This window comes from Schistocerca piceifrons, chromosome 1, assembly GCF_021461385.2.
Source record: "Schistocerca piceifrons isolate TAMUIC-IGC-003096 chromosome 1, iqSchPice1.1, whole genome shotgun sequence".
NCBI classification, from domain to species: domain Eukaryota; kingdom Metazoa; phylum Arthropoda; class Insecta; order Orthoptera; family Acrididae; genus Schistocerca; species Schistocerca piceifrons.
The window spans coordinates 1,006,615,242-1,006,637,825 of record NC_060138.1 but is presented as its reverse complement, the minus strand read 5'-3'; the positions used below and the strand labels follow the sequence as shown (position 1 = coordinate 1,006,637,825).

General features: G+C 43.1%; 1 protein-coding gene across 1 annotated transcript in view; it reads left to right on the top strand.

Moving 5' to 3' along the window:
• Nucleotides 1–22,584, top strand: part of LOC124796941 (peptide methionine sulfoxide reductase MsrB-like) — an 87,193-nt gene that overhangs the window by 21,818 nt on the left and 42,791 nt on the right. The gene's annotated exons all lie outside the window — the stretch shown is intronic.

The window sequence follows — 22,584 nt, the reverse complement described above, 5'->3', positions numbered from 1 at the left end:
TCATAGATGTTAGAGACTTGGAAAGGTCACTGAAACCATGCATGATTAAAGCACCTATGCCTGGGTTGCAGACAGGATACCACATTTCTTTCAATTCTGAGGTGCTATTCCAATACAGTTGGCGATATTCTGCAATGCTATTTGAGTTTGAGGGGCATACCAAGTGGGCTGCAGCATAAATTGGAATTTGGATTGAGGAGGAAGGCATGCAAGAGTACCGGTAGTCCATGCAGCTGTGCAAAGTTAGTGTGCCAGGGTGGTGTAGTGGTTAGCACAGCTGCGTAGTGAGCAGGAGACCTGGGTTCGAATCCTGGTCTTGGCACAAATTTTCATTCATCACTGCTGCCATCATGTATACATCATAGACGTTTGAGATTTGGAAAGGTTTCTGAAACCAGATAGTTTCATTTGATTAAAGCACCACTACTTGGGTTCCAGGCAGGATCTTCCATTTTGTTAAATGCTGAGGTGCTATTCCAATACAGTTGGAGAGCCTCTGTAGTGCAGTTTGAGTGTAGGCTGATGTGCGAATGAGAATTTGGATTGAGGAGGGAGTATGCTAAGGTAGTCCATGCAGTTGTGCAAAGCCACTGTGCCAGGGTGGTGTAGTGGTTAAAGCATCAGCTTAGTGAGCAGAAGACCCGAGTTTCAAACCAGGCTTTATGTATGTCTAAGACTTAAAAAGGTCTGTCTATCTTTATAGTTTCATTTGGAACAAAAATATCTTGATGCAAAACAGGTTAGTGAACATTTTAACTTAAATTTTCTAAGTTTGCTGATAATCCATTGTCAGGAATTGCTATGCCAACAGGATCACCCATACTTACATTCCCAAGTAGGTCAATTTTCTCGATCCTAGTAACCGAACAAGAGGTATTAAATATCATAAGGGTGACAAAATCATCATTTTTATGTGAAGTCTAAGACATCCCATATTATTTATTGAGGAATATATCTGTAGAAATGGTATTATCACTGTGTAATGAGATCAGTAGCTCAATAAGCAGAGCATGTTTCCCAAAAGTATGAAAGACCTCAAAGGTAATTCCAGTCTCTAAAAGGGGGACAGTCATGATGTAAACAATTATCATGCTACTTCCTGCTATATTTAGGATATTTGAAAAAGTTGTATACAATACAATCACAGCAATTCTAGAAAAAATGGAATTGATAACCAACACCAATTTGGATGTAGAAAAAAATGAGACTGTTATTGATGTACTCTTCTGTTAAACTGACCAAATTCTTAAAGTCTTCAGTCAAAAGGAATTGTCTTCTGGACTTTTCATTGGCCTTAGTAAGGCTTTTGACCTGTTAATCATTCACTGTTGCTGCTGAAGCTAGAATAATATGGCATCAAAAGTACTGAAAATAATTGATTTAAATTCTGTCTCATTAATCAAAAACAGATGGCAGAAACCTCGAGCCTTGAATCTATAAAAAATTGTTTTGAGAAAACCCTGATAAGCTTTGTAGTCCCACAAGGCTCGGTACCTGGCCCTGTCCTCTTCCTAACTCTTTATCGATGACCTTTCTCAAAATCTCACTAATATTTCTCCTGTGTTATTTGCAGATGACACAACTTGCTCTTCCAGCTCTGAAATTGAAACTCAAAATTAATGACATAACTGAAAGACCCCTCCCATGGCTCTGACTACAATAAATTACTGCTAAATACAAACAAGACGGTTCATATGCTCTTTTACCCATTCTGAAACCATCCTGCCTATATGGCTCCCTCGCAAATTGATAGCAAAGAAATAGAACTAGTTTTTGGGAGTGTATATTGACAGTTCACACCAGGAGGGCCATCACAGTGCAAAACTGTTAAATGAGCTTGATAGTCTGTTCTATGCTTTCAGAATTCTTGGGCAATCATGTGATCTATACATACTAAAAACTGTTTATCATGGGTTTGTGCACTCAGTAATAGCATATAGCATCCCATTCCAGGGAAGGAGGTGGGGGGCTATTCACAAAAAATTTTCCTCTTGCAAAAAAGAATAATAAAAATAATGAAGAGAGTACCAATGTGATCTCCCACCAAACCCATTTTCAGAGAACTTAATATATTGCTCATTCCCTGCATTTATGTTCTAGAGACAGTTTCTTTTGTCAAAATGTACCTCAAGCTCTTTACAATAAATGGAGAAATCCACAGCCATGACACAAGAACAAAGGCAAACATTCATCTGCGGAGAGATAAATTAAGCAGAAGTCATAGTAGGGTGAGAAATATAGGCTAACCTACTTTTCAACAAACTACCCCTATCAATCAGAAACAACAGCAACACCTTCAGGGAGAAAGTTAAGGACTTCCTAATGAAAAATACCTTGTATGCTGTAGGTGATCTGCAGACAAACTTGCTTTAACTATTTGACCTTACCTTCTCCTATACAGGGCTGCACAATGTTTATACACTCTAAGATGAAGGAATTATTCAAACGGGATGTACATGTACAGACAAACAAATCGTTACAGTTTCATAAAAATTGGGTGGTTTATTCAAGAGAGAGAGCTTCACAAATTGAGCAAGTCAGTAATGTGTTGGTCCACTTCTGGCCCTTATGCAAGCAATTATTTGGCTTGACATTGATTGATAGAGTTGTTGGATGTCCTCCTCAGATGGATGGAGCCAAATTCTGTCCAATTGGTGCATTAGATTGTCGAAATCCTGAGCTGCTTGGAGTGCCCTGCCCATATGCTTCAAAGTTCTCAACTGGGCAGAGACCTGGTGATCCTACTGGTCAAAGTAGGGTTTGGTAAACACAAGCAGTAGAAGCTCTCTCCATGTGCATGTGTGGGCAAGTGTTATCTTGTTGAAATGTAAGCCCAGGAGGGATTGCCATGAAGGGCAACAAAACGAGATGTAGAATATCGTCAACATACTGCTGTGCTGTAAGGGCTTCACAGATGACAACCAAAGATGTCCTGCTATGGAATAAAATAGCACCCCTGACCATCACTCGGTTTGTCAGGTTGTGTGGTGGGCGACAGTCAGGTTGGTAACCCACCCCTGTCGGGGACATCTCCAGACATTTCTTCACTGGTCGTTGGTGGTCAGTTTGAAGCAAGACTCATTTTTGAAGGCAATTCTACTCCAATCAATGAGATTCCAGACCAAAGACCAACCTAGAGATGGCCTGGGCAGCAGTGGGATGCCAGCTTGATTGCCACGCATCATACGGTACAACAGCCATTCAGTGATGCTCTGGGTGCACTTTCATTTTCTAGCAAGATCCCTTTGATTGTCATCCACGCCACCTTTATAGCACAATGGTACATCGACAATATTCTATGCCCTGTTTTGTTGCCCTTCATGCAAGCCATCCTGGACTTGTATTTCAGCAAGATGATGCCCTTCCACACATGGCGAGAGTTTCTTCTGTTTGTCTTCTTGTGTTCTAAATCCTAGCTAAATCAGAAAAATAATCAGTTCTCTCACCAATTGAGAATGTTTGGAGCATTACTGGCAAGGTGCTCCAATCATCTCGGAATTTGGATGATCTAACTCACCAATGGGACAGAATTTGGCACATATCTCTCAAGAGGATGTCCAACGACTCTGTCAATCAATGTCAAGATGAATAATTACTTGCATAAGGGCCAGAGGTGGACCAATGTATTACTGACTTACTGAATTTGCGAATCTCTTTCTTGTGAATAAACTATTCAGTTTTTCTGAAATTGTCCTAATTTGTTTGTCTGTACCTGTAAATCACATCTGCTGATTTCCACTCCATTCAGATAATTCCTTTGTGGTGCATCTTTCTTTCTGTTTTTTTTTTTAATTAAAAAAGAGGGTAATTGCTTTTTATGCTTGCCTCCCACTTCAGGGCGGAATTTCTATTTGCTACTGTCTTCATTGAGCTGTAAAAAATGATATACCTGCACACATGTATAACATGGTCTGTTAAGATATCCCCATGCATCTTATGTATTTTAGTAAGGGCACTGGGCCTTTTTTCATTTCCATTATTGTAGTGCCATTGTATTTGGCACAATATGTTTGCTGAATTTTTATCTATATTTTAATTTATTTAGCTGCTTAAGATAAATATTAGGTTATTCTTGTCAGTACTAAACATCTTTTGCTGTTTGCAAATGTAAAATGTGAAAATATATTTAACATCAGCCCCATATTTTTGTGGTTACCCATTATAAGATTTATGGGTTTCAAATAAACAATAAACAAAGCATGTTATTCTGGTTTACTGCACTATGTATACTATGAATTATCATTTCAGGGAACATTTTGTTGTGCTTTGAGTGGTGGTGTTTATGCATACTTGATAATTTCTGTGATGTTTGATGTGGTGAGCTGACAAACCCATCTCCATAGTGAAGGGTTGCCACTGGATGTTCATTAATTGTCTGTCATTGAATTGGTGCATGATTTGCATTACTGTAGCTTGTCTATCCAATGTTACAATCCGTAATTGTTAACAACCATCTCTTCATTAACACACTGTTACATGATGAGTTTCACTGAACTTGGATACAAAACTGCAATAAATTCTTTAAATGATTTCATCGTGCTTGAGTGCTCCCCCAGTTACAATAGCTGTTGATATTCTTCAGATACAACATGTGCAAGAGATTACGATGGCATGATGTGCCATCACTGAATTTTGACAAGGGTATTTCTTCAAAAGTATAGATAATTGACAATAGCCCAAGGTTGAAATTGTACAGTAGTACAACAAATAAAGAAACACTGACAGTTGCAAATGGAATGAAATCATTTAAATATTGCTACTCATAACATTTCCACATCTACATCTATATCCTGCAAAACACTGTGAAGTGCATGTTGGAGGGTACATCCCATTGTTAACAGTTATTAGGGTTTCTTGATGTTCCATTCACATATGGTGCATGGGAAGAACAATTGTTTAAATGCCTCTGTGCATGCTGTAATTAATTTAATCTTTTCCTCACAATCCTGAGGGGCAATATGTAGGAAGTCCTAGTATATTCCGAGAGTTGTCATTTAAAGCCAATTCTTGGAAAATTTGCAAGTAGGCATTCTTGGGATAGTTTGTGTCTATCTTCAAGAGTCTGCCACTTCAGTTGTTTCTACATCTACGTGACACTCTCTCATGGGTCAAACAAATCTGTGAGCAATCATGCTGCCCTTCTCTGTATATATTTACAATATCCTGTGTAAGTTCTATCTGGTACAGGTCCCACACACTTGAGCAACGTTCTAGGATGGATCGCATGAGCAATTTTTAAGCAATCTCCTCTTTAGACTAATTGCATTTTGCTAGTATTCTACAAATAAAACAAAGTCTGCTACCTGCTTTACGAATGACTGAGCCTGTGTGATCAACCAATTTTATGTCCCTTCTGATTGCTACACTCTGGTGTTTGTATGAGTTTACTGTTTCCAGCTGTTACTTACTGATACTGTATTCATAGTACACTATGTTTCTTCATTCTGTGAAACACTATTTTACATGAATGAACATTTAAAGCAAGTTACCAGTATTTGCACCACTTGGAAGTTTTATCAGAATCAAACTGGATACTTATGCAGCTTCTTTAAGACTGTGTTCCATTGTAGATACCATTCTAGATAACTGCATTAACTGCAAAAAGTCTGAGGTTACCAGTAATGTTGTCTGCAATGTCATTAATATGCAGGGTGTTTCAAAAGTGATGGTCAATAATTCACACATGGAAAGTGCAGGCCAAAAATAGCTAAAGTCCTCCAACAAATATGGGTCTGAAAATCAACCATTGCAGAGATATCACATTAATTTGATTTGGGAACCAACTGTAAATGCCCCCGGATACTGCAGTATTTACGTTGGTGTCTCAAGGATTAGAATTGACTATCTATTTGTTTACGTATGTGCAACAACTTTCCTTTCCCCCTCCATGCAGCGTGCTGTACTGGCCTCACAATCAGTTACGAATGGGAAGGCATCATAGACAGAAGTTACACCAATGAAGAGTGCGCTGACATGTACTTCATGTATGGCAAAGTGAATGGCAGGATTGTATGACGAAGCTCTTCCTGTCCGCAGGTAGCCTGACAGTCATACATTTAGCTGGTTAAATCAGCACCTTAGAGAAACTGGGAGTTTCACACACCATGTATGAGGAGGTCGGCCCAGAGCCATAAGACCCAATGAGGAAAGGGTGTTATGCATTGTACATGAATGTCCAAGTACTTCAACAAGGAGGATTGATACCCAAGAGCATGTCCTGAGTCATAGCAGTGTGTGGCGGACTTTACATCCACAGGAACTTTATCCATATCATCTCCAGCGAGTGTAAGCCCTTGAAAATGCAGACTTCCCTCCTAGAGAGAATTTATGAAATGGGTACAACAAAAGTGCTTCTGTTTCTAAGCAATATTCTGTGCATGGATGAGGCTGGATTTACACGTGATGATATTTTTAACTACCATAACTGTCACATTGGAGCTGATGTCAATCCTAATGCAACACACTTATCATGACATCAGCAGCGTTATTTGTTGAACAATTGGGCAGGACTACTCAGAGACTGCATAATTGGACCACACTTCCTGCCACAGAGACTAACCGAACAGCAGGACATGCAGTTTCTGTGGACTGTGCTTCAAGATGTGCGTGATGATGTCCCACTGAACCAATGCCTGAACATGTGGTTCATGCAATGATGGTGCTCCAGCACATTTTCATTTTTGAGTTTGCCAGCTTCTAACTCAGATGTGTGCTTTGTTTTACACCTATTATGCCATAATCTTTCTCTCTCTTCAGAAGTTTCTTTACAGCAGTTGTATACCATGGAGGGTCCCTCCCATATGTACTGTTCTACTGGGTACATATCTATCCATGGAATTCTGTGTTTGGAGTCATGTCATAAGCCTGGTCTACACTACTGAGGTCAACTCTCTTGAGGAATTAATGCTTGTGCATTGAAGCAGCCTTCCAGTGTTTACAGAATTCTCCAGGACTGCCTGAGAGGATTTGCAAATCATTTCACAGACAAGTTCCATGTTTCATTCATATACATGGAAAACATTTCAAAAACCTACTTTAATGTTTAGAGATGCCATGTGTTCCTAGACACTGATGGACTACAACAGAAAAGTTTTATATCTTGACAATGGCTGATTTGTGGACCTATGCTTATTGGAGCTTTTTAGCTACTTTTGGCCTGTACTTTTCATGTATGAGTTATTGACCATCACTTCTGGAACACCCTTTATTACATGCACAGTAAGGATCCCACCCAACACACACGATCATACAAAACCAGGCTCTCACTTTTCTCACAAGACATACTGGAAGCTTTGAATCAGGGCAGTCAGGTACATGCAGAATGTTTTGGTTTCAGAAAAACATTTAACTCAGTACCACATCTATACTTATTATCAAAAGTATGATCATATGGGATACCAAGTTGAAATTTTTGACTTGATTGAGAATTTTTTTGGTAGGGTGGATGCAGCATGTTATCTTTGATGGAGAGTCATAGTCAGATGCAGAAGTAACTTTGGGTGTCCCTGGGGCACTCAATCCGTTTATATCTCTTTCCCACTGACATTATTTTCGTTTTGGAGATGCTAATCTTCATACCATAGTTCTTACATTTCTGATCTAGCTCCGAAATATTACTTTGCAAACTTTCAATCGAATCTGCCATCACAACTAAGTCATCCTCATATGCGAGACTGCTTATTTTGTGTTCACATATCTTAATCTCACCCAGCCAGTCTCTTGTTTTCAACATATGATCCATAAATAATATGAACAACAGTGGAGACAGGTTGCAGCCTCGTCTTACCCCCTGACACTAATCTGAACCATGAACTCAATTTACCGTCAACTCTAACTGCTGCCTGACTATCTTTGTAAAGACCTTTAATTGCTTGCAAAAGTTTGCCTCCTATTCCATAATATCATAGAACAGACAATAACTTCCTCCTAGGAACCCAGGATATGCCTTTTATAGATCTATAAAGCATAGATACAATTCCCTGTTCCACTCGTAACACTTCTCCATTATTTTCCATAAGCTAAAGATCTGGCCGTGACCACCTCTAACAGGCATAAACCCACACTGATTTTTACCCAATTTGTCCTCAACTAATACTCTCACTTTCCTTTCAACAATACCTGAGAAGATTTTACCCACAACGCTGATTAAAGAGATACTCCTGTAGTTGTTACAATCTTTTCTGTTTCCATGTTTAAAGATTGGTGTGGTTACTGCTTTCGTCCAGTCTGATGGAACCTGTCCCGACTCCCACGCCATTTCAGTTACCCTGTGTAGCCATTTAAGACCTGACATTCCACTGTATTTGATGAGTTCTGACTTAATTTCATCCACCCTAGCTGCTTTATTGCACTGCAGTCTATTGACCATTTTCTCCACTTCCTCAAATGTGATCCATTTCCATCATCATTCCTATCCCATTGTATATCGAAATCTGAAACATTACTGATTGTGTTTTCACATACATTGAGCAACTCTTCAAAATATTCCCTCCCTCTGCCCAAGGCATCAACTGGATTCACCAGCAGTTCTCCTGACCTGTCCAAAACACTTTTCATTTCCTTCTTACCTCTCTTTCGAAGACTGCTAATTACACTCCAGAATGGTTTTCCAGCAGCTTGGCCCAAAGTCTCCAACCTGTTTACAAAGCCTTCCCAAGATTTCTTCTTGGATGCTGCAATTATCTGTTTGCCTTTGTCTCTTTCTTCAACATAACTTTCTCTGTCTACCTGAGTTTTAGTATGTAGCCATTTTTGATACGCCTTCTTTTTCCTTCTACAGGCTGCCTTGACTGTGTCGTTCCACCAAGCTGTTTGCTTCATCCTATCTTTACACACTACAGTTCCAAGACATTCTTTAGCCACCTCTAGTACTGTGCCCCCCTGCGGGTTCGGGGGTAACAATAGGCCCACGGTATTCCTGCCTGTCGTAAGAGGCGACTAAGAGGAGTCTCAACTCTTTCGACCTTTAATGTGATGGTCCCCTAAGGGGTTTGACCACTACCTTTCCAAATTTTCCGTTAGTGCGTACCATTTGGGGAAGGATGCCGTACGAGGTGCATTTTAAATCCATCTTGCCCTAAGATCTGGCACACCCAATATTGTCATGGTGTTGGACTTACATCGAGCTTCTGGCCACATCCGCTGCAGTGTGTTCCAGGTAGCATACATTCCCTCCATTGTGCACTTCCATCTTTGCCCTTGTGATGTACATGGATATTTCGACACCTGACATCCAGCACGGTAGCCAGTCCATTGTGGTGGGGTTGTCATGTACCCTCTTGGTGGTAGCCCCCTGACTACACAGGGATCGCACTGCTGATGCCACAGCTGCTACCGCCCCACGTATGCCGAGGAGAAGATGCCTATCCCTCTGGGGCATCAGGACTCCTGGCAAAGGCCATCCTGCCAGGTGGCCTTTGCTATGGCTGCGTGGCGCCTGTGGGGAGAGCCCCTGGTCGTAGTGGGTGGCATCAGGGCGTATGACCCGCAATGAAGTGTGGTACATCATCTCTCGCTGGTGGGCCTCCACCAGCAGTCTCTAAGCGATCGAGGTCTAACCTCAACGGGAAGAAATATGATCCGAGATCATTTCCCTCCCTGGCCACTCCATGGGAGGAATGCATGGCTAAAGACAGCAGTGGAGATTATTCACCCCGGTACTTTGACTGTACGTGGGTTGATGGTGAATCTTTTATGCCAACCAAGCCTCAGTTTTTTGTGGAGCATTTAGAGGAAAAGTTTGGGGAGGTGGAGGGCTTGTCCAAAATGCACTCTGGTTCAGTACTCATCAAAACAGCACCCTCTGCCCAGTCACGGAGGTTGCTCGCTTGTGACAAGTTGGGGGATGTTTCAGTTAGCATCACGCCCCATAAGAGTCTCAACATGGTCCAGGGTATTATCTTCCACAGGGATCTTCTTCTGCAGTCCGACGATGAACTATGCGCCAGCCTAGAACGATGAGGTGTTCACTTCGTCCGGCGCGTCCATTGGGGTCCGAGGGATAATCAGGTAGCCACCGGTGCCTTCATCTTGGCCTTTGAGGGTGATGTCTTACCTGAAAAGGTTAAGGTGATGGTTTACCGTTGTGATGTGAAGCCATATATCCCTCCTCCGATGCGGTGTTTTAAATGCTGGAAGTTCGGGCACATGTCATCCCTCTGTACTTCCAGCATCACGTGTCGAGATTGTGGACGTTCTTCGCATCCCAATACTCCATTTGCTCCACCTCCTATCTGTGTTAACTGCGGAGAACACCATTCCTCCTGCTTGCCGGACCGTAGGGTATTCCAGAAAGAGAGGAAGATAATGGAATATAAGACCCTGGACCGCCTGACCTACTCTGAGGCTAGGCGGAAATATGAGTGGCTACATCCTGTGCCAATGCCATCAACTTATGCCGCTGTTGCAACACTGGTCCAATCCTCTCCCGTGTCATCATGTACAGGTGCCTCTCAGCTATGTCAGAATTCACCGGGCCCCTTGGTTGTGTGGGGAACTTCACTCCCTGTTGCTCCTGCTCCATCTCCTTCAGGAGCAACACCACCCCCACCATCGGGGACACTAGTTCCCCCTGCCCAGCCAGAGAAGCGTGAGACTTCTTTGGCTACTCTCACCAGGAAGGGGTCCCTTGGGGCCCTCCCATCCCCGGCTTTGCCCAGTGCCAAAGTGGACACCCACAAATTTCTGAAGCAACCACCGGTCGCTGGTCGTAGGGCCTCACGGTCATCATCCATCCCTGAGACTGACCCAGTGAGGCCCTCCCAGCCAGACCCACCAAAGGCATAGTGTGCAAAGCAGTCAAAGAAAAAGGCTCCCAAGCATCCTGACATTGCGGTGGCACGTGTCCCACCGCAACCTTCCAACTCTGCGTCTGAGGATGAGATGGAGATTCTGGCGTCCGCTGAGGACCTCGGTCTCGCTGGTCCCTCAGACACCATGGATAGCAATAGCACAGGTGCTCAATCAGAGGCAGCAGGTGACCCAGTGGCGTAATCTGCCTTCCCAGTCCGTTCAAGCCTTTCTCAGCCATGGACAATATCATCCTCCAGTGGAACTGCAGTGGTTTCTTCCAGCACCTTGCTGAGCTCCGACAACTTATCAGCCTTCACTCTTTCTTCTGCATTGCTCTTCAGGAAACTTGGTTTCCAGCAATGCGAACCCCCGCCCTCCGTGGCTATCGGGGTTATTATAAGAACCGGGCAGCTTATGAAAGGGTGTCTGGTGGCGTCTGCATCTATGTCCTTCACTCTCTTCACAGCTAGTCTGTCCCTCTACAAACACCTTTAGAGGCTGTCACTGTTCGGGTGTGGACGCCACAGGCTGTTACCGTCTGCAGTCTTTACCTTCCACCGGATGGTGATGTCGCGCAGCATGTCCTGGCTGTGCTGGTAGCCCAATTGCTGCCACCTTTCTTGTTACTGGGCGACTTCAATGCTCATAACCCTCTGTGGGGTGGGTCAGTGGCCACAGGTCGAGGCGCCACCGTTGAGCATTTATTGGGACAGCTCAATCTTTCGATTTTCAATGATGGTGCCTTCACACACTTCAGTGTGGCGCATGGCAGTACTCTGCCATTGACCTTTCGATCTGCAGCCCTAGCCTCTTACCTACTGTCCATTGGAGTGTGCATCACAACCTGTGTGGTAGTGACCACTCTCCGATCTTTCTGCCACTCCCACAGCTTCACTCTTCTGGGTGCCCTTGTAGATGGGCTATGAATAAGGCTGACTGGGACTTGTTTTCCTCCACTGCCGCTATTGACCCTGTTTCTCATGAAGCCATTGATACGGTGGTTCACTCACTCACCACCAGCATCGTTACTGCCGTAGAATCTGCCATTCCCCGTTCTTCTGGGTCCCCTCGGCGGAGGACTGTGCCTTGGTGGTCGCCTGAGATTGCTGAAGCGATTAAAGATCGCCGGCGGGTGCTCGAGCATCACAAGTGACATCCCTCCATAGAACACCTCATTGCCTTCAAACGCCTGCGTGTGCAAGCCTGCCGCCTTATCCGCCAATGCAGTCAGAAGTGCTGGGAGCGGTATGTGTCCACCATTGGCCTCCATGCCACTCCATCGCAGGTCTGGGCCAAGATTCGGCGCCTCTATGGCTATAGGACCCCTGTCAGCATCCCGCACTGAATGGAGCTGTATCTACTGATTCCGACGTAATTGCAAACCGCTTGGCAGAGCATTTTGCTCTGAGTTCCGCTTCTGCGAATTACCCACTGGCCTTCCGCTCCATTACAGAGCAGAAGGAACGTCGGAGCATTTCATTTCGCACCCACCATCCTGAATCCTACAATGTTCCATTCAGTGAGTGGGAATTTCACAGTGCCTCGCCGCTTGCCCTGATACCACTCCTGGGCCAGATTGCATCCACTGTCAGATGCTGAAACACCTTTCAGTGGACTGCCAGCAACGGCTCCAAGACCTTTACAACTGTCTCTGGGTCGAGGGTGAGTTTCCGTCGCAATGGCGGGAAAGCATTGTTATCCCCGTTTTGAAACCTGGCAAGAACCCTTTGGAGGTGGACAGCTACCGCCCCATTAGCCTCACCAACGTTCTTTGCAAGCTGCTTGAATGGATGGTGAGCCGGCAGTTGAATTGGGTACTGGAGTCTTGGGGCCTTCTGGCTCTGTCTCAGGGTGGGTTCCGTAAAGGCCGCTCCACCGCCGACAATCTGGTGAGCCTGGAGTCAGCCATCCGTACTGCCTTTGCCCGCCGTCAGCACCTGGTCGCTGTCTTTTTCGACATGCGGAAGGCGTACGATACGACATGGCGTCATCACATCCTTTCTACGCTTCATGGATGGAGTCTTTGGGGTCCACTGCCGATTTTCATCCGAAATTTTCTGTCGCATCAACCCTTCCGCGTGCAAGTCGCGGCCTCTCATAGTTCCTCCTGAATTCAGGAGAACAGAGTGCCACAGGGATCTGTTTTAAGTGTCTGCCTGTTTTTAATAGCAATTAAAGGGCTTGCTGCGGCGGTGGGAATGTCTGTCTCAGCGTCCTTGTATGCTGATGACTTCTGCCTTTACTATAGCTCTATTGGCATTGCAGCTGCTGAATGTCAGCTGCAGGGCGCTATCCACAAGGCGCAGTCTTGGGCTGTATCGCATGGCTTCCAGTTTTCGGCTACCAAGACATGCGTTATGCATTTCTGCCGGCGACGCACTGTTCACCCGGAGCTGCAGCTTTATCTTGACTGCGAACTTCTTGCTGTGGTGGAGTCACATAGGTTTTTGGGTGTGGTTTTTGATGCCTGGTTGATTTGGCTGCCTCATATTCGGCAGCTTAATCAGATGTGTTGGCGGCATCTAAATGCTCTACAATGTTTGAGCCACACCAGCTGGAGTGCCGACCAATCTACTCTCTTACGGCTCTACCAGGTGTTAATCCAGTCTTGTCTGGATTATGGGAGCCTGGCTTATGGTTCAGCATCCCCTTCGACATTGCGGGTGCTGGACCCAATCCTTCACAGCGGGATACGCCTTGTCACTGGTGCTTTCCGGACCAGTCCTGTGGCCAGCATACTTGTGGAGGCAGGTGTCCCTCCACTGCAGGTATGGCGCCAACATTTTCTGGCCACTTATGCTGCCCATGTTTTTAACTTGCCCGGGCATCCAAATTATCGTCTTCTGTTCCCGCACTCGGTCGCCCATCTGCCAGAACGTCGGCCCCGATCGGGTTGTACGATAGCGGTCCGCGTCAAAGAGCTTCTTTCCGAGCTTGGGGTTTTCCCTGTTCCACTTCCTTTCCAGGCCCTTTTGCGTACACCCTCGTGGTGTGTTCCTCGCCCTTGCCTTCGGCTCAGATTGGCTCAGGGCCTGAAGGACTCGGTCCCTCCGGAGGCCTTCCGCCACCGCTTTTATTCCATCCTAGCTACGTATCAGGGCTCTGGTGTTATATACATTGACGGTTCGATGGTTGTTGGTCTGGTCGGTTATGCTCTAACTCTAGGGGACCATTCCCAACAACGATCCTTGCCGGCTGGCTGCAGCGTTTTCACTGCTGAGCTGGGCGCCATCTTTCGTGTCCTAGAGTATATCCGCTCCTGCTCAGGTGAGTCCTTCGTTATCTGCAGCGACTCCCTGAGCAGTTTACAAGCTATTGACTAGTGTTTCCCTCACTCTCGTCTGGTGATGGCTGTCCAGGAGTGCCTGCATACTCTTGCCTGTTGTGGCCGATCTGTGGTCTTTATTTGGACCCCTGGCCATGTTGGCATACCTGGCAATGAAAATGTTGACCGCCTGGCGAAAGAGGCCACCAGTAAACCATCTCTGGACATTGGCTTCCCGGAGACTGATTTGCGAGCTATCTAACGCCACAAAATTTTCGAACTTTGGGACACTGAATGGCGCGCCCTGCCTTCACGAAACAAACTTTGGGCCATCAAGGAGTTTACTGGTGTATGGCGCTCCTCCTTGCAGGTCTCTCGCAGGGTGTCTGTTGTCCTCTGCCAGCTGTGCATTGGGCACACATGGTTGACACACAGCCACCTATTGCGATGTGAGGACCCACCTTTATGTCGCTGCGGCTCCGTTTTGACGGTGGTCCACATTTTGTTGGAGTGGCCACTTTTAGCTGTGCTCAGGCAGACGTTCGCACTGCCTGACATACTCCCTGCCATTTTAACAGATGACTCTGCCATGGTGGACTTAGTTTTGCATTTTATTCGGGCAGGGGTTTTTTATCATTTAATCTGAGTGTTTGTTATGTCCTTTTTGTTTTGATTCTGGCCTTTGGCCTACAATTTTAGACTGAGTTTTTAATGTGTTCTCGGTGGTTGGCTTTTCCTTTTTATCTCTATGGTCAGCCACCCACCTTCACACTCTGTGTGGTTTTAATTTGTTTTGTCTGATCTCTGAGTTTTTGTTGTCCTGTGTCATCTGCCGTCTTTTCTGTTGTTCATTTTTTATTCTCTGTGGGTGATTTTAGATTTTTCGAAAAAGGGACCGATGACCGTAGCAGTCTGGTCCCTTTAATCCCAGAAACCAACCAGCCAATCTTGTACTGTGTCCCTGTATCTTGTCCATTCCTTTTCCAATGACTGTATTTGACTGCATTCAACTAACTGGTACCTTTCTGAGATCATTGTTATGTACGTGTGCCTGATTTCCTTATTCTGAAATTTCTCCACTCTTATTCTCCTGCATATGGACCTGACCTCCTGCACTTTCAGCCTCACAATACCAATTTCACTGCAGATTAAATAGTGATCAGTGTCATCAAAGAATCCCCTGAATACATGTTTGTCCCTCACAGCCTTCATGAGTTCCTGATCTGTTATTATATAGTCAGTGACAGATCTGGTTCCCCTGCCTTCCCAAGTATACCAGTGAATGTTCTTATGTTTAAAAAAGGAGTTTGTGATTACTAAGCCCATACTGGCACAGAAATCCAGGAGTTGTTTCCCGTTCCTATTGGCCTCCATATCCTCTCTGAATTTACCCACAACCTTTTCACGCCCTTCTGTTCAATTTCCAATCCTGGCATTAAAATCACCCATGAGCAGAACACTGTCCTTGTCCTTTACTCTAACAACTACATCACTGAGTGCGTCATAAAAACTGTCCATCTCATCTTGATCTGTCCCTTCACAATGGGAATATACTGACACAATCCTAATTTTCTTGCTAGACACTGTCAAATCTCTCCACATCAGTTGTTCGTTTACATACCTTATTGCAACTATACTGGGTTCCATTTCTTTCTTGATGTAAAGCCCTACACTCCATTGTGCTATTCCTGCTTTGACTCTTGTCAGGTAGACCATGTATTCTCCCACTTCCTTTTCTTTCTCACCCCTTACCTGAATGTCACTAACAGCTAAAACATCCAACCCTGTCTTACTTGCAGCCTCTGCCAGCTCTACCTTCGTCCCAGAGTAGCCCCCATTGATATTAACAGCTCCCAATCTCATTACCATTCATTTGCGAGTCGTATCTTAGGAGTCCCTGGATTATCAGTTAGAGGTGGGACTCCGTCACCTCCAAAGGTCCGAGGCATTTTGCTCTGATTGTTGCCAGCATCATATTTAAAGTACCAGGGAAGCAGGTTGCTAGCCTTACTTGCCCCAGGTCCCATTGAATTTAACCCCTAATGGTTGAGAGACTAACCGGTGGATTTGGTAGTCTTTGCCGTCTGAGCACAAAGGTGACCACGACTCAGAATATGTCTGAGATGCCCAGCCTTATTCCAAAGTAACTGGTATCCTGACTGTCAGGACCACTTACTTGGCCACTCATATGTTGCCCGTGGTTCATGAACTAGGACATGACAACAGGAACCCACACCATGAACCACTATAGCAATATGATAACATATATAAAAGTGCAGAACATTCCAAGAGAAAAGGAAATTGCATTTAAAATGAACTAACAAATGATTACAAAGGGTTTGCAATCCTGATATCTTTATAATTTGGCAACTTACAGAAGGTATTACTAAAACATTGGTGACTAGGGAACTGATTATGACAGTTTGGAAGCGGGATCTAAGACGATGGGAGGAACGTAGCTGAAGAGTGCCCAAGTGAGTATGTTGTGGACGAAGTCAGAGTGTTAAAAATTATGTGGGACTTGGTATTAGAACATAAACATTTACCTTGAATACTTAAGTCTGTAGAGAAGGAAGCATTTGAAGTGGAAGGGATGTCAGCTATTGAAGGGGAGATCTTGTTGCTCATTGGTTAATATGACATGAAGTTTGGATGTGAGCCTTGATGACATAGAGATCAACATCCAGGAAAGTAGGTTTGGATCAGGAGTAGGATTAAGTTAATTTCAGTTGAAAAAAATTGTTAAAATAATTAAACTATTGCAGGAAATGGAGGAGTTCTTCATCACTGTGAAATCATCTCAGAAAGAACCCAATGAATCTATACCAAGCCAGTGACCATAGCTAGGAGACACAACTTCTGGAAGTTGAGTAATGCTTCTTCCACTTCATCCATGAAGAAGTTGATGGCATAGATTGAGTCCATCCTGGTTCTATAGCCATTCAAGTAGTTTCTTTGTAGGTCTGGCCCTCAAAGATGGGAAAATTATGACTAGGGATAAAGTTGGCTTCTGTGTCAATGATCAAGGTTTTGAAGAGCCATTCAGATGGGAATTGGGAGAGGCGGTGGTCAAGAACTGGGAGGTTGTAATGTAAGGTGAAAGACAAAGGCGAGTGGATTTGGGATGCTGCAGGAAATTGTTTGTATCATCTGTATTGCATAGAAGGCTCTGTGTATAGGTTGGAGCTGCTTTTGTAGTAGATCAGTTAATCTCCCACACAGTCTACTCCTCTGACGCTCCAACCACTATAGCTTCCACTAGCAGAACATTCAAAACTACCTCCCTCATTACCCAATACCACTCAGTTGTAGAATGCCTCAAAACATTATGTGTCATGGCTACAATTTTTTCAATTCAAGTCTTGAAATGAGTGATATTCTCACCAATGTCTGCCCCCCCCCCCCCCCCAACAGTATTTACTGTCTGCTGTCACCTACAATGGCTGCCATATCATTCTTGTCATACTTTATTATAATCCCAGAACACTACCTATACCTCTAGGTTGTTACCCCTGCAACTGCTTCCACTGTAAAACCTGCCCTTTGTACCCATCTTCTATCACATACTTCAGTCTCGCCTCTGGCACATCATCATTAGAGATGGGGCAACATAATTATGACTGTTTTCAGAATAATTTTCGAGCAGTACAGATTAGAACTAACACATTTATTGCACCCACATTAACAAGGTAAACCTGTAACATGAACTCTTGAGCAGTATATTACACAGACTAAAGATATAGAATGTCCTTAGTTGCACCATAGAAGTGCAAAATATACTTCAACAGGCAAATTATATATAAAATAATAATAATAATAATAATAATAATAATACTCCAGTTGCTTCATTCTGCATACATACATCACAGATGTTTGAGTCTTGAAAAGGGCTCTAAAGGGCTCTGGAATCATACAGTTTCATTTCATTTAGGTACCCATGCCTGGGTTTCAGGCAGGATCCCCCATTTCTTTCAATGCTGAGGTGCTGTGCCAATATAGCTGCAGAGCCTCTGCCATGCTGTTTGAGTCTGGGGAGTACCAGATGGACTGAGGCATAGATGGGAATTTGGATTGAGGAGGAATGTGAGCTAGAGTGACAAAGTGGTTAGGGCATTTGCCTAGTGAGCAGCAGACCTGCATTTGAATCCTGGCCTTGGTACAAATTTTCATTCATTGTTTCAGTGCGCATGTACACATCATAGATGTTTGAGACTTTAAGGGCTCTGGAACCATGTGGTTCATTTGAAATTTCACAGAATTCAAGAAAGAGTGACCTGCGAAGGTAACATTTGGACAAATTATACATTTGATGGTATGAAAAAATTCTGCATTGCTGTAGGCTTTTTTGATAATACTGTATTGTTTTTAGAGCTACCAAAAATAAATGAACAAGATGTTAGGAAAGTATGCTTCAAGTGATATTTCTATAAGGAAAATTTAAACTTGCTCTATTGTAGACTTAAAGAAGTAAACAGATGAGTGGGTCATTGTATTACAAGTTCTAAAAATTATGACAGGTTTCTTGAAAGCTTTTTGCTTGTTTTTAACACAAAAAAAAAAAAAAAAAATTCTGCCCTTCAGTCTGTGATTGAAAAATACAAGCAAATTAAAATGGATAACTGCTGGTATGAAAGTGACGAGTGTGAGAAGAAGACAGTTACACAATGAACTGAAAAACAAAAAATAGATTTTATAAACTATGTAAAATAGTATAAACCATATTTAGTTGGCTGGTAAAGTTGACAGAAAAATGGCACAAAAAATCATTTTGAACCATACAGTAATAAAATTTGAACTTGGTGTCATAACCAGCAGTTCACTAATCTCCAAAAATTAAGTTAGTTGACAAAGCCATTGTAAAGTGATCAGAATATTTGAATGAATTTTTTGTAAATGCATCAAAATCTGATGTTGATGTTAAATGGTAATCTAGATAATGTCCAATCTTTGGTTTTCAATCAGAATAACAGGGAAGTTCCTACTAGATTTGAAAGAATTACTGCTAATGATCTAGAAAAATTAGTATTATCCTTAAAAAATGAAGATCTGACTGGATGGGAGGAAGTACTCGCCTGGGTAATGGAAACCGTTTCTAATATAATGTCAGGACCCCTGTCTGTAATAATTAATGACTCATTTGAAGAAATATACTTTCCAGGTGCTTTAAGGTACAGAGTAGTTAAACCATTATTTGAGAAAGGCTCAAAGGAAGATATGAAACTATTAGCCAATAAGTATTAAAAGAACACCCAATCTTCTCAGAAGTATCTGAAACCATTGTTGCAACACAGATACAAAATTTCATAGCAAAATTTATCATCAAATTAAATCAGCTTGACTTCCAGAAAGGCAAGCATACATATGCGCCATCAACAACTTTGTTGAGAAAATTTGCTTATCTTAGGACAAGTTTCAAAAAATTACAGGAATTTTTTATGACCTTATGAAGGCTATCTATGGCTCCACAAATTAGAAAGAAATGGAATAAATGGTAGTGCTTTGTGGTGGTTCAAACCATATCTAATAGAAAGTATAGGGTAGTTGTAGCTTCAGATACAGGAAGTTATTCCTTAGATTGGAAAATTGTTTCCCAGGCAGTCCCATAATGTTTCATTTTAGGCCTAATCCTGTTTTATTACCTCTAAACGTAATATCCCACTCAGTTTTATGTGCAGACAACACATCTGTATTCACTGAAAGTGAGACAAAGAACAAAATCCCAAGGAATCACTGACACCCTAAACAGCTTAGAACACTGGTTTGATATAAATGGATTAAAATTAAACAATACAAAGACGGAACTAATACAGTTTAAAAGTAAACAATCAAAATCAAATAAATTTCAAATTACCCATACAAGTCAGGAACTTAGGGAAGCAAATTTATGAAATTCATGGGGATATTTCTAGAAAATAATTTATTGTGCTCTTCTAGCATTAGCTTCTTGGCAAATAATTTAAACAGTCCTGCATTCACAATGATAGTACAGTCTTACACAGCTAATATTGTACAGTAGAAAAATTGTGATATCTCATGTTTTCTCAGTGCAATTGGTTAATGGAGTGCTTCCAGGTGTTCTACCAAACTGTTGTTTCCACTTTGTGCACAATTTTTTGATGACCAACCCAGCTCTCCACTTCAGATGTTGTGAGCTTTGCAGTTACACATAGTCGCTGCCTAGACTCAAACCAATCTGCTAACAGCAAGACATGGAGCACCTGAAGAAGACAGCTTGCTCTTCAAAATATTGTGCATAAAATGGAAACAAGAACTCAGCAGAACATCTGGATGCGCACTATAACTAGAAAAATTGTTTATCAGAGCTACTTTGAATCTGTTGTAAGGTACTGAGTAAGCTTTTGGACAAATGCAAGTAGGATATTATTACTACAAAAAACTATTACTATAAATGTGTGTAATATTAAACATGGGGATTCATGCTGACCTCTTTAAGGAACTAAATATTTTAACTATTCTGTATATACAGGGTGTTTCAAAAATGACCGGTATATTTGAAACGGCAATAAAAACTAAACGAGCAGCGATAGAAATACACCGTTTGTTGCAATATGCTTGGGACAACAGTACATTTTCAGGCAGACAAACTTTCGAAATTACAGTAGTTACAATTTTCAACAACAGATGGCGCTGCGGTCTGGGAAACTCTATAGTACGATATTTTCCACATATCCACCGTGCGTAGCAATAATATGGCGTAGTCTCTGAATGAAATTACCCGAAACCTTTGACAACGTGTCTGGCGGAATGGCTTCACATGCAGATGAGATGTACTGCTTCAGCTGTTCAATTGTTTCTGGATTCTGGCGGTACACCTGGTCTTTCAAGTGTCCCCACAGAAAGAAGTCACAGGGGTTCATGTCTGGCGAATAGGGAGGCCAATCCACGCCGCCTCCTGTATGTTTCAGATAGCCCAAAGCAATCACACGATCATCGAAATATTCATTCAGGAAATTAAAGACGTCGGCCGTGCGATGTAGCCGGGCACCATCTTGCATAAACCACGAGGTGTTCGCAGTGTCGTCTAAGGCAATTTGTACCGCCACAAATTCACGAAGAATGTCCAGATAGTGTGATGCAGTAATCGTTTCGGATCTGAAAAATGGGCCAATGATTCCTTTGGAAGAAATGGCGGCCCAGACCAGTACTTTTTGAGGATGCAGGGACGATGGGACTGCAACATGGGGCTTTTCGGTTCCCCATATGCGCCAGTTCTGTTTATTGACGAAGCCATCCAGGTAAAAATAAGCTTCGTCAGTAAACCAAATGCTGCCCACATGCATATCGCCATCATCAATCCTGTGCACTATATCGTTAGCGAATGTCTCTCGTGCAGCAATGGTAGCGGCGCTGAGGGGTTGCCGCGTTTGAATTTTGTATGGATAGAGGTGTAAACTCTGGCACATGAGACGATACGTGGACGTTGGCGTCATTTGGACTGCAGCTGCAACACGGCGAACGGAAACCCGAGGCCGCTGTTGGATCACCTGCTGCACTAGCTGCGCGTTGCCCTCTGTGGTTGCCGTACGCGGTCGCCCTACCTTTCCAGCACGTTCACCCGTCACGTTCCCAGTCCGTTGAAATTTTTCAAACAGATCCTTTATTGTATCGCTTTTCGGTCCTTTGTTTACATTAAACCTCCATTGAAAACTTCGTCTTGTTGCAACAACACTGTGTTCTAGGTGGTGGAATTCCAACATCAGAAAAATCCTCTGTTCTAAGGAATAAACCGTGTTGTCTACAGCAGACTTGTACGTTGTGAACAGCACACGCTTACAGCAGAAAGACGAAGTACAGAATGGCGCACCCACAGACTGCGTTGTCTTCTATATCTTTCACATCACTTGCAGCGCCATCTGTTGTTGAAAATTGTAACTACTGTAATTTCGAAAGTTTGTCCGCCTGAAAATGTACTGTTGTCCCAAGCATATTGCAACAAACGGTGTATTTCGATCGCTGCTCGTTTAGTTTTTATTGCCGTTTCAAATATACCACCGAGCGAGGTGGCGCAGTGGTTAGCACACTGGACTCGCATTCGGGAGGACGACGGTTCAATCCCGTCTCCGGCCATCCTGATTTAGGTTTTCCGTGATTTCCCTAAATCGCTTCAGGCAAATACCGGGATGGTTCCTTTGAAAGGGCACGGCCGATTTCCTTCCCCATCCTTCCCTCACCCGAGCTTGCGCTCCGTCTCTAATGACCTCGTTGTCGACGGGACGTTAAACACTAATATCCTCCTCCTCCTCAAATATACCGGTCATTTCTGAAACACCCTGTATTTGCTTGCAGACTGTTTATACATAACAATCCAGAATTATGTATAGGAAACCATTTTCAACGTGTGTATAATACTAGGAACAAGTATAATTTCACAGATTAAAACTCTATATCCAAACTCCTCAGAACATTGCTTTGGAAATTTACAATAAATTAAAATTTTTCACACTGTGAAAAGAAAATCATAAGCCATCCTTAGGTGAAAATGTTAAAGTTCAGTCATCAACTTTTTT